The 13,852-nt window shown below is 35.7% G+C and overlaps 1 pseudogene; it reads left to right on the top strand.

The window, feature by feature from the left end:
- Positions 1 to 3,188: 3,188 nt before the first annotated feature.
- Positions 3,189 to 4,106, top strand: LOC141416153 (olfactory receptor 7A17-like; annotated as a pseudogene).
- The last annotated feature ends 9,746 nt before the right edge of the window (positions 4,107 to 13,852 follow it).

The raw sequence follows: 13,852 nt of genomic DNA, 5'->3' as shown, positions 1-13,852 counted from the left end.
TTGCACGACTCAAAGACTCTGCATCAGATCTGGAATTCTATCAAAGATTGGAGTCAAACAAGTTCAAAAGTATTTTGTTCCTAGTTTTTCTGTTTCTGATACAATTGAAATACAAAATTCATGCCATTATACTATGTTTATGATATTCTATTATCCATATTGTGTAATTTTCTATTTCCCCCAGTTCTTCCATCTTTGCTTAAGAATTTCTTAGATATTACCTTTGTCATACAGAAAATTTTTAGAAACCATTTCTTCTCAAGTATCATATATCATATAATTTTCATTAGCTTTACTAAATAGTCATAAACTGGAATGTTGCAGTGAAAAGCTTCATTTGGCAATTCAGGCCATTGGTAGGATTTTATAGTGGAAAAATTCTGAAACTACAGTTGCTCACTTGGGTATGTATCATTTCATTGTGTATCATTGACCTTACTGCCCTTGTTGATAATGTTTAATTCATAATATTTTACTCTTTGTTACATTTTAGTGTCATCTTTAGCTTCCTGTTTCTATCTCAGTTAAATGCCCTTCGTCTCTACTGTAGTAATGGGCAAAACATCATCTTCCTCATATTTACAGAAATAAGCCCATGTAGCTACAGCCATCTGATTTCTGACAAAGGTGCCAAAATTGTACAGTGGAGAAAATACTGTCTCTTCAACAAATGATGTTGGAAAAAGGGCTATCCACATATAGAAGACTCAAGCTAGATCCGAATCTCTCGTCATGTATATTAAATTAATTCAAAGTGGCTCAAAGTCCTAAATGTAAGAAATGAAACTACTATAGGAAAACATAGGAAAGACTCTGAAAATATAGGCTTAAGTGCTACATTTCTGAGTAGAAATACAATTGCTCAGGCAATAAGAGCAAATATTGACATATAGGATTGTGTCAAATCAAAAACTTCTTCACAGCAAATAAATGAATTGCCAGAATCAGGAGACAACCTACACAGAGGTAGAAAATCTTTGCAAGCTAGTCATTTGATAAATGATTAATATCCACCATGTACAAAGAATAACAAGAACTAAACACTCAAAGCAGAAACAATCCAATTAATAAATGTGGAAATGAATTACAAAGACACTTCTCAGATGTGTAAATGGCTAATAAATAGATGAATAAGAGTTCAGCATTCTTACACATAAAATAAATGCAACTCAAGACATACCAGTGAGAATGGCAACCGAGATAACAAACAACAAGGGGATATAGGGGGGAAAGGAAGCCTTATAGACTGTTGGTGGAAATGTAAGTTAATGCACCAACTATGGAAATCATTATGAATAAACAGAGTTACCTTATGATCCTGCAATAGAACTCATGGATCTATATTAGAAAGAAAGTATATTAGCATGCAGTAGAGAGCCCTGCACACTCTTTTTATAGCAACATTATTTATAATTGTCAAGCCGTAGAATCATCCTATCAACTATTGAACTGTTAAAGAATTTGTGGTGTACATGCACAATGGAGTATTCAGCCATAAAGAATGAAATTATGCCATTTGGAAGAAATAGTTGGATAGAAGTTGAGATAATCATGGTATGTGAAATAATTCTGATTGAAAAAGACAAATATTGTATGTTCTCTCTCATGTGAAGAATGTAGAGCAAAAAAATAGGAAGTGACATGAATATGAAACAGGGACTCTTTGGGGAGAGGAAACACTGGGAGGGAGAATTACTAAAAGAAAATGTAAGAGGGGTGATTGTGAGCAAGGTACTTTATATGCATTATGAAAATAAGATAGTTAAATTCACCAAAAAGGGAGGAGTGGTGACAAGGAAGAGCTATAAATGGGGTTAATCTGATCAATGTATGTCAAATAAATGTATGGAAAAATCACAGTAAAACTCCTTTGTATCATATTCTTTGTCTATATTCACCCTTATTTTTACCAGCAAAACATTTTTGGAATCCTTTTTTATCATTTCAATGGTAGGGATAGAATTCAAGTTCTTTTCTATGATACGAAATTTCTCTACTACTGAGTTACTCCTTAGTCCGTTAAAAAAAATCTTCCTTTAAACACATTGTAGGAAACAGCCATAACGATGCTAGTCTTGAGGTTAAATGCAATTGGGAAATTTACAATGTATAACTTTTTAGTCTAATTCATACAAATTTTTATAGAAACATAATTCAATTTAGATGGCTTGCCTTGTATCTTTTCCTTTCTCACAGTGAGACTGTGGATGAGGTGTAGATGGTTTTCACATGGTCTCAAAAGACCACAGCATGTGGCCAGTTTTCAAGTTGTGTGTGTGTGGGGGGGGGTGGGTGTATTTTTAAGTGAAAGGAGGTTTACTGAAAAGTGGACATGGGCTCAATACATTCTAAAATGTAATGCATAAAGTGTAGGTTAGAATGCAAGGCAAAGATAGGGATGAACATGGGCTACATTTCCACCAACAGTGCACTTTGCAGTTTAAAAGGCAAGTGCAACAGCATCTGGACAGACAGATTCATTGGTTCTTGAAATTCCACCATCAATGACCCTCCTTATTGCTTGACACCTCTTCTCATCTCTCTCTTTCCTGCTGATTCTCCTAGTACCACTTGCTTCCCCTTGACACTGAACATTTGAATCGCTTATCTTTTGTAGAACTTTTGCATTGCTCTTCCTCCTACTACAAAACCAGTTCTGCAGATAACTTTGACTCTTCCTTGTCCTACTGTAGTCTGTGTTCATGTGTCACCTATATTTTGGTCTTTTCTGAACTTGCAGTAAAAATACCAATCTGAATGTATTTTCTCTTTCATATGTCTCATTTTCCTTAAAAATTCCTAAGTCTCCTTACATGGTACATGTCAATTTCTTTAGGTTATTGCATTCTCTTTCGTTTCCCTGTAGTATTTTTCACTCAGTTTATTTTAGAATTATTTTTGAGCAGATCAATCATTTCCTGCACAATCATCACAGCGTGACTCTCACTACATTATATTCCCTAAACGTCTGAAAGCATTAGTGTTTAGTATTTTGATTGCATGACCTCTTGGAAAGAGTCCAAGAGTGGACAGGAATTACACGTCACAGGTGGCAAGGAGATTCCTCAGAAAGGAGCAGCCGCATATGCAAACCATAGGAATTCAAGTCTTTATAACAGATATTTATGACATTATTTTCATCACGTTAGTTCTGCATAATTGTGTCACACCTATCTGTCTTATTTGTTATGCACATTAACCACATAGAACCAAAGAATGGCACACAGATTACTGAATTTCTTCTGGGCATTTCAGAAGACCCCAGATTGCTACCCATCCTCTTTGAACTGTTCCTATCCATAGTCTTGGTCACTATACTTGAGAGCAAGCAGATCACCCAGGCCACAATCTCAGACTCCAACCTGCACACAACCATGTACTTCTTCTACTCCAACCTGTCCTCTGTCGATAAATTTGTCATCTTTACCATTATCCCAAATGTGCTGTTGAACATACAGTCAAAGACCAAGGCCATCACATAGATGTATTTTTTCATTCTCCTTATAGAATTGGATATTTTATTGACTGTGGTGGCCTATGATGACTTTGTGGCCATGTGTCACCCCCTGCATTACACTGTCATCATGAATGCATGACGCTGTGTGTTGCTGGTTCTTGTGTCCTAGATGGGGTGTGTTCTGAATTCCATCCTACAGACTTTAATGGTTTTGTGACTGTCCTTTTGTGCTGATGTAGAAATACACCACTTTTTCTGTGAACTTAATCAGGTGGAATGCTGGGACTGTTCTGACACCTTTCTTAATGATGTGGTGACATATTTTGTAGTTGTATTTCTGACTGGTGGTCCTTTTGTTGGCATCCTGTACTCTTACTCCAAGATAGTTTCCTCCATACATTCAGTGTCTTCATCTTGGTGGGAGTATGAGGCGTTTTCCACCTGTATGTCTCACCTCTCAGTTGTGTCCTTATTTTATTGTACTGGACTAAGTGTCTACCTTAGTTTTGCTGTGACCCAAAACTCACAGTCAAGTGCAACAGCCTCAGTGATGTATACTGTGGTCAACCCCATGCTTAATCCCTACATCTACAGTTGGAAGAACAGAGATATCCAGAGGGCTCTTAGAGTATTTTTTGAAAATTTGTAAGATGGCCATTGTTCTATGACTCAGGATGTGCTCATGATTGCAGGATTCATTGCCTCAAATTCAGTCCTGGATTCTTTCATCAATTGGTAGAAGTAGAAATTTATTTCTTCTGTGTTATTACTGAAGTATCTGTTTCTCTGTTTTCATGCATCTTTATGCAATTCAAATACACAATTCCCCTTGTGGCAATTTTTTCTATGACAACCAATCATCTGCCTTTATCTTCAGTGGTTTTCATCTATGGTTCAGAAACACTTGGAAATTACCATTTATCACATAGAACCTATTGTTAGGAATTATTTCATCTCAAGTGAGATATGGCACACAAAATAATTGTTTTTATTTCTTTTACTAAGTGTTGTCATAAGATCTACTCCTGTAAGAGAAAATTCATTTAGTAATGCATGGCATTTCTAGGAGATTATAGTGGAAGAAAATCTGTGACTAGATTACTCATTGGATTTACGTTCATATTACTAAGTGTTTTCATAAGATCTACTCCTGTAAGAGAAAAATTCATTTAGTAATGCATGGCATTTCTAGGAGATTATAGTGGAAGAAAATCTGTGACTAGATTACTCATTGGATTTACGTTCATATTAAGAACTTTTCTACTTTTTCAACTTGATGTTCTCAGTGCCTGTCACAATTATGGGCATAACAGACACACAATCCCCCCCTTGCCTGCGTAACTATTTTTCATTATGTGGAAAACATTGATAAAATGCTAACAATATATAAATGATAAGTAGATTGGTATATCGGGCACTGAGAAAGAAGGGACAAATGGGTGGCTGCGAAAGGGCACACTAGGGTACTTTGAATTCTGAGAATTTTCTGTATTATATATTTTATTTTGCTTTACATTAGCATGCATTCATTACACATATGAGTGATGTTTAGGGGTGTATTTTCACACATGCCCTGATCAAATGAAGCCTCCCTTTATTCAACCTCTCCATATCCCTTCCCAATTTCTGGTAATCACTGTTCTATATTTAGTTCAACTTTAAAAATTTCTATCTGTTAGTGAGAGAACCAGTGGTACTTGTGTTTGTGCTTCTATCTCATACAACTAGCAGAATGTCCTTATTTCCATCCACGTTGCCACAGGTACAAAGCCTTTTTAACCTGTGAATCTTACCTCCTGTTTGACTCAAGTTTTATGATATGGTCTGTGTTAGTCATCTTTCCTTTATTATAGAAATATATCTGATAGAATCAACTTATAAATTTTAGGTCCTTTCTGATTCCATTTCCAAGTTATTTAATATGTTAATTCAAATTTGTCTGTCCATGCAGACTTCATGTAGAAACACAAAATTGATAAATGGTTCTTCCCATTGATTGTGGTAGATACTGAGGACAAGAAGAAAATTTTAAAAAATCCTTATAATGAAAAGAAAGACCAGTGACTAGTTATAAAACACACCAGTTTTATCAGAAAGATCACTTATGACAGTGATGAATAAAGGAAAAATCAACCAACAAATGAAAAATAGTGATCTCAAAATTTCTTACAGTATAAAATTATTTAAATTTTCTGGACTCCAAATGGGCTGTTAAATAGTTGGAGTAAAACACATGTCTGCATTTTGTGTCAAAAACACAAGAAAAATACATAGCCCTGACTTATGTCATTTGAAGAGAAATTATTTTTTTCACTGCATTATGTGATTATTCAAATATAAGCTGATTATTCCTGGTGACATATTGTTGCATCATTAGCAAATGTTGCTTATAGAACATGAGAGACCAACACCTTTCTGCTCAATTTTCCCATTCAAATAATCCAAATCAATTTTTAAAATTTTAAATTATTTGATTTACCATACATTAACAATATAAGGGGATTTATTTTATCTTTCTTATTTATCATACATTACTAATCTGAGGGGATATCATTATGAGAATTCCATACATATGTACAGGGTACCTTGAACAACTTCCCCTCCCCTCGGTAATATTCCCATTCCCTTCCTTCTTATTACTCCCTGTTTCCAACAGTCTTTGGTGGGTTTCATCATACTCTCTTATGTACTTCCATCTTCTTCACCTCATGGTGCAAACTGAACTGTACAAGAATTACTTAATGCAGAACTATCATCCTTTGTTCTCAAATTTGTCTGTTTGCTTTGTTATTTTGCTAATTCCTTATCTTTCAAGTACACTAAATGGTATCACTCCTTATTTCTTAAGTAAAGAAAATGCTAAGTGACAATTACTTAAATAAGAAAATGACAAAATCAAAATCACATACCTCTTGCCTTGAAGTTTTTCACAACTGATATAGGGTGAGTGTTTTCAGCAAGAGGTTAATTGATGGGAATGGAAATGACCATTGTGTTGGAGGCAAAATAGACAGAAGCTATCACCTGATATGCAGTAATAAAAATTATGAACCAAGAATGTGACTGCCTGGTGCAGTAAAAAATTTGTTGGTTTGGTTTTCTTTTGTTTTTAATGATATGAATTTGTTCTCACATACTCTTAGATGTGAAAGCTAGATAAATTGATTTATAGAAGTTGAGGGTAAAACAGTGGTAATGAAAAGCTGAGAATGGTTAGGAGGGAGAGAGGACAGAAGGAGATTTGTGATTCAGGAGAATACATCACTACATAGGAGGAAAAATTTCTCAAGTTCAATGGCATAATAGGGTGAATATGGTTATGATAATTTGTTTATGTGAAAATTGGCATCTTCATTCTTCTCAAAACACACAAATAATAAATGTGTGAGATGATGGATAAAGTAAATTCCAAGAAAAAATTATAAATTTATTAATTTTTTATTATAAATTTTTATTAGGACATATTCATTATACAGGGAGAGATTCCTAGTGACAATTCCTATTAGACTTATATTGTATATTATTTATGTTGCCCCATCATCTCTCCCCCTCATCCCACCCCCTTAAAGCAATTCCAAGAGGTTTTTTAGTTTTTCTGCATATAGGTATATGAAGTCCATCAACCATACACCATCACTTTACTCTCCTTTCTTCACTCTTTCCCCTCCTTCTACCACCCCTCCCCTGCATACACTATGCCTATTTTACAGTCCAAGTATTCGTTATTATTATTTAATTTGTTGTTCAAAGTGTGTCTCAATGTTTGACCACTGTGGTTGTGCTTTGCTTTGGTTTGTTTAATCCCGATGAAAACTCTCCCTTACCCCTTTACTTCGAATCCCCTGTTTTTCAGCAGCTTTCAATAAACATCTTTATATACTCTTGCTACATATCATAGGGTGTGCAATATTACCAGATTTTGTATCATTCTCTTTTCCTTTCCTTCTTTCCATGAGTTTCATATAGTAGTTCCATTCTTACAAACATGATCTACATCTGAATTTGTATATGATCATGCTTGATTTTGTGTATAGGTTTATTTTGGGATCTGTTTTTCACATACGAGAGAAAACATGCTACTTTTGTGTTTCTGATCCTGGCTAACTTCATTCAATATGATGTCTTCCAATTGCAGCTATTTACCTTCAAACCACATGTCGTTATTCCTTGTGGCTGAGTAATACACCATTATGTGTATATGCTACAATTTCATGATCCAGTCATCCACTGTGGGGCATCAAGATTGTTTCCAGAGCTTTGCTATTGTAACTAGTGCTGTATCTTTTCTTACGTTCTTTTGGATAGATGCAAAGGAGCAGTATCATTGGATCATATTGCTGTTCTATCTCAAGTTTGTTGAGGAATCTCTATACTGCTTTCCGTGGTGGTTGTTACTGATATGCATTTCCACCAACAGTGTATAAGCGTTCCTATTTCACCACATACTTTCCTACATGTGTTGTTGTTACTACCCTTGATAATGGCCATTCTAACTGTGGCGACATGAAATTTAAATTTTGTTTAGATTTTTATCTCTTTTATAACCAGGGAAGATGAACACTTCTTCATGTATTCACTAGCCATTTATACTTCTTCCTTTGGGAATTTCCTGTTTAATGCATGTGGCCATTTCTTCATGAGGTGTTGACCCTTTGGGGGCTGAGATTTTTGAGATCCCTATATATTCTGGATATTATTCACTTATTGGATGAGAAGCTGCCAAAGATTTTCTCCCATTCTGTGGGCTGTCTCTTGAGTCTGGTAACTGTTTCCTTTGCTTTGCAGAAGCGCTTTAGTTTGATGCAGTCCCATTTGTTCATTGCTTTTCTTAAATGGCTGAGACTTTTGAGTTCTGTTTAGGAAGTCATACCATTTATCTATCTGTTCCAGTCTACTTCCTACTGCTTCTTGGAGTTCTTTCAAAGTTTCAGGCCTTATATTAAGGTCTTTGATCCACTTTGAGTTGATTTTGGTCCTGGGTTAAAGACAGATAACTACTTTCAGATTCTACATATGGATATCCACTTTTCTCGGCAGCATTTGTTGAAGAGGCTCTTTTCTCTTTATTGTGCTTTGGCCTCTTTGTAGAAGATCAGTGGACTATCAATACATGGCTTTATGCCTGTGTCTTCTATTCTGATCCATTGGTCATCCTATCTGTTTTTATCACAATATCATGTTGTTTTTATTGGTTTTTTTTCTTTTTATTTTATTATTCATATGTGCATACAAGGCTTGGGTCATTTCTCCCACCTGCCCCCATCCACTCCCTTACCGCCCACTCTGCCCCCTCCCTCTCCCCTCAACCCCCTCAATACCCAGCAGAAACTATTTTGCCCTTATTTCTAATTTTGTTGTAGAGAGAGTATAAGCAATAATAGGAAGGAACAAGGGTTTTTGCTGGTTGAGATAAGGATAGCTATATAGGGAGTTGACTCACATTAATTTCCTGTGTGTGTGTGTTACCTTCTAAATTAATTCTTTTTGATCTAATCGTTTCTCTAGTTCCTGGTCCCCTTTTACTATTGGCCTCAGTTGCTTTTAAGGTGTCTACTTTAGTTTCTCTGCGTTAAGGGCAACAAATACTAGCTAATTTTTTAGGTGTCTTACCTATCCTCACCCCTCCCTTGTGTGCTCTCGCTTTTATCATGTGCTCATAGTCCAATCCTCTTGTTTGTGTTTGCCCTTGATCTAATGTCCACATATGAGGGAGAACATACAATTTTTGGTTTTTTGAGCCAGGCTAACCTCACTCAGAATGATGTTCTCCAATTCCATCCATTTACCATCGAATGATAACATTTTGTTCTTCTTCATGGCTGCATAAAATTCCATTGTGTATAGATACCACATTTTCTTAATCCATTGGTCAGTGGTGGGGCATCTTGGCTGTTTCCATAACTTGGCTATTGTGAATAATGCCGCAATAAACATGGGTGTGCAGGTGCCTCTGGAGTAACCTGTGTCACAGTCTTTTGGGTATATCCCCAAGAGTGGTATTGCTGGATCAAATGGTAGATCAATGTTTAGCTTTTTAAGTAGCCTCCAAATTTTTTTCCAGAGTGGTTGTACTAGCTTACATTCCCACCAACAGTGTAAAAGGCTTCCATTTTCCCCGCATCCTCGCCAACACCTGTTGTTCGTGGTGTTGCTGATGATGGCTATTCTAACAGGGGTGAGGTGGAAACTTAGTGTGGTTTTAATTTGCATTTCCTTTATTGCTAGAGATGGTGAGCATTTTTTCATGTGTTTTCTGGCCATTTGAATTTCTTCTTTTGAGAAAGTTCTGTTTAGTTCACTTGCCCATTTCTTTATTGGTTCATTAGTTTTGGGAGAATTTAGTTTTTTAAGTTCCCTATATATTCTGGTTATCAGTCCTTTGTCTGATGTGTAGCTGGCAAATATTTTCTCCCACTCTGTGGGTGTTCTCTTCAGTTTAGAGACCATTTCTTTTGATGAACAGAAGCTTTTCAGTTTTATGAGGTCCCATTTATCTATGCTATCTCTTAGTTGCTGTGCTGCTGGGGTTTCATTGAGAAAGTTCTTATCTATACCTACTAACTCCAGAGTATTTCCTACTCTTTCCTGTATCAACTTTAGAGTTTGTGGTCTGATACTAAGACCCTTGATCCATTTTGAGTTAATCTTGGTATAGGGTGATATACATGGATCTAGTTTCAGTTTTTTGCAGACTGCTAACCAGTTTTCCCAGCAGTTTTTGTTGAAGAGGCTCCTATTTCTCCATCATATATTTTTAGCTCCTTTGTCAAAGACAAGTTGTTTATAGTTGTGTGGCTTCATATCTGGGTCCTCTATTCTATTCCACTGGTCTTCATGTCTGTTTTTGTGCCAGTACCATGCTGTTTTTATTGTTATTGCTTTGTAATATAGTTTGAAGTCAGGTAATGTGATACCTCCTGCATTGTTCTTATGACTGAGTATTGCCTTGGCTATTTGTGGCCTCTTGTGTTTCCATATAAATTTAATGGTAGATTTTTCAATCTCTTTAATGAATGTCATTGGAATTTTGATAGGAATTGCATTAGACATGTACATTACTTTTGGGAGTATCGACACTTTTACTATGTTGATTCTACCAATCCATGAGCATGGGAGATCTCTCCACTTTCGACAGTCTTCCTCAATCTCTTTCTTCAGAAGTGTATAGTTTTCCTTGTAGAGGTCTTTCACATCTTTTGTTAGGTTTACACCTAGGTATTTGATTTTGTTTGAGGCTATTGTAAATGGAATTGTTTTCATACATTCTTTTTCAGTTTGCTCATTGTTAGTGTATAGAAATGCTAATGATTTTTCTATGTTGATTTTATATCCTGCTACCTTGCTATAGCTATTGATGATGTCTGGAAGCTTCTGAGTAGAGTGTTTTGGGTCTTTAAGGTATAGGATCATGTCGTCTGCAAATAGGGATATTTTGACAGTTTCTTTACCTATCTGTATACCTTTTATTCCTTCTTCTTGCCTAATTGCTCTGGCCAGGAATTCCAGTACTATGTTGAATAAGAGTGGAACCTTGTCTGGTTCCTGATTTTAGAGGGAATGGTTTCAGTTTTTCTCCGTTAAGTGTAATGCTGGCTGTAGGTTTGCCATATATAGCTTTTATAAAGTTGATGTACTTTCCTCCTATTCCTAGTTTTCTTAGAGCTTTTATCATGAAATGGTTTTGGATCTTATCAAAGGCTTTTTCTGCATCTATTGAGATGATCAAGTGGTTTTTGTCTCTGCTTCTGTTAAGGTGGTTTATTACATTTATTGATTTTCATATGTTGAACCACTCCTGCATCCCTGGGATGAAGCTACTTGGTCGTGGTGAATAATCTTTTTGGCATGTTGTTGAATTCGGTTTGCCATTATTTTATTGAGGATTTTTGTGTCAATGTTTATTAAGGAGATTGGCTTATAGTTCTCCTTTTTGGAGGTATCTTTGTCTGGTTTTGGGATAAGTGTAAAACTGGCTTCATAAAATGTATTAGGCGGTTTTCCTTCCTTTTCTATTTCGTGGAACAGTTTAAGGAGGGTTGGTATTAGCTCTTCTTTAAAGGTCTGATAGAATTCAGCAGAGAATCCATCAGGTCCTGGACTTTTCTTTTTGGGGAGACTCTTGATTGCTGCTTCAATTTCATTTTGTGTTATAGATCTATTCAGGTCATTAATTTCCTCTTGGTTCAGTTTTGGATGATCATATGTATCTAGAAATCTGTCCATTTCTTTAAGATTTTGAAATTTATTTGAATATAGGTTCTCAAAGTAGTCTCTGAAGATTTCCTGGACTTCCATGGTGTTTGTTGTTATCTCCCCTTTTGCATTTCTGATTCTACTAATTTGGGTTTTTTGTCTCCTCATTTTAGTCAGGTTTGCCAGGGGTCTATTGATCTTGTTTATTTTTTCAAAGAACCAACTTTTTGTTTCATTAATTCTTTGTATGGTTTTTTTGGTTTCTATTTTGTTGATTTCAGCTCTCATTTTTATTATTTTCTCCTTCTATTTGTTTTGGGATTTGCTTGTTCTTGTTTTTCTAGGAGTTTGAGATGTATCATTAGGTCATTGATTTGGGATCTTTCAATCTTTTTAATATATGCACTCATGGCTATAAACTTTCCTCTCAGGACTGCCTTAGCTGTGTCCCATAGGTTCCGGTAGGTTGTGTTTTCATTTTCATTGACTTCCAGTAACTTTTTAATTTCCTCTTTTATTTCATCAATGATCCATTCTTCATTAAGTAATGAGTTATTTAGTTTCCAGCTGTTTACATGGTTTTTGTCTTTACTTTTGTTGTTGAGTTCTACTTTTACTGCATTGTGATCAGATAGTATGCATGGTATAATTTCTATTTTCTTATATTTGCTGAGACTTGCTTTGTGCCCTAGGATATGATCTATTTTGGAGAAGGTTCCATGGGCTGCTGAGAAGAATGTATATTGTGTAGAGGTTGGATGAAATGTTCTGTAGACATCAACTAGGTCCATTTGATCTATTGCATATTTTAGATCTTGGATTTCTTTGATTTTTTTGTTTGGATGACCTATCTATTGATGACAATGGGGTGTTAAAGTCTCCCACACCAATGTGTTGGTGTTTATATATGCTTTTAGGTCTTTCAGGGTATGATTGATGAAATTGGGTGCGTTGACATTGGGTGCATACAGGTTGATGATTATTATTTCCTTTTGGTCTATTTCCCCTTTTATTAGTATGGAATGTCCTTCTTTATTCATTTGATCAATGTAGGTTTGAAGTCTACTTTGTCAGAGATAAGTATTGCTACTCCTGCCTGTTTTCGGGGGCCATTGGCTTGGTAAATCTTCTTCCAGCCTTTCATTCTAAGCATATGCTTATTTCTGTCAGTGAGATGGGTCTCCTGTAAGCAAAAAATTGTTGGATCTTCCTTTTTAATCCATTTTGTCAAGTGGTGTCTTTTGATGGGTGAATTAAGTCCATTAACATTAAGCGTTAGTACTGATAGGTATGTGGTGATTCCTGTCATTTAGTTGTCTTAGTTGTTTGAAGATTTGATTGTGTGTACCTAAATTGAGGTTACTCTCTACTGTCTTGCTTTTTCTTTTCCTGTGGTTTGGTGCTGCTTGTCTTTTCATGGTTAAGTTGGGTTTCACTTTCTGTGTGCAGAATCCCTTGCAGAATCTTTTGTAGTGGTGTCTTTGTGGTCACATATTGTTTTAGTTTCTGCTTATCATGGAAGACTTTTATTGCTCCATCTATTTTGAATGATAGTTTTGCTGAGTAGAGTATCCTGGGGTTGAAGTTATTTTCATTCAGTGCCTGGAAGATCTCACCCCATGCTCTTCTTGCTTTTAATGTTTCTGTTGAGAAGTCTGCTGTGATTTTGACAGGCTTACCTTTGTATGTTACTGTTTTTTCTCTCTGACAGCCTTCAATATTCTTTCCTTAGTTTCTGAACTTGTTGTTTTAATGATGATATGTTGTGTGGTAGTTCTATTTTGATCTGGTCTGTTTGGTGTCCTGGAGGCCTCTTGCATCTGTATGGGAATATCTTTCTCTAGATTGGGAAATTTTCCATTATTATTTTGTTGAATAGATTATGCATTCCCTTAGCTTGCACCTCTTCTCCTTCTTCGATGCCCATGATTCTCAAGTTTGGTCTTTTGATGGAGTCAGTGAGTTCTTGCATTTTCTTTTCACAGGTCTTGAGTTGTTTATTTAATAATTCTTTGATTTTTCCTTTCATTACCATTTCATCTTCAAGTTCTGAGATTCTGTCTTCTGTTTGTTCTATTCTGCTGGATTGTCCTTCCGTTTTGTTTTGCAGTTCTGTTTCGTTCTTTTTTCTGAGATTTTCCATATCCTGGGTGGTTTCCTCTTTAATGTTGTCTATTTTTGTCCTGAGTTCACTTATCCATT

Source organism: Castor canadensis, chromosome 14 (genome assembly GCF_047511655.1).
Source record: "Castor canadensis chromosome 14, mCasCan1.hap1v2, whole genome shotgun sequence".
In the NCBI taxonomy this organism is placed as follows: Eukaryota; Metazoa; Chordata; class Mammalia; order Rodentia; family Castoridae; genus Castor; species Castor canadensis.
This window is presented reverse-complemented; position numbering and strand designations above follow the sequence as displayed.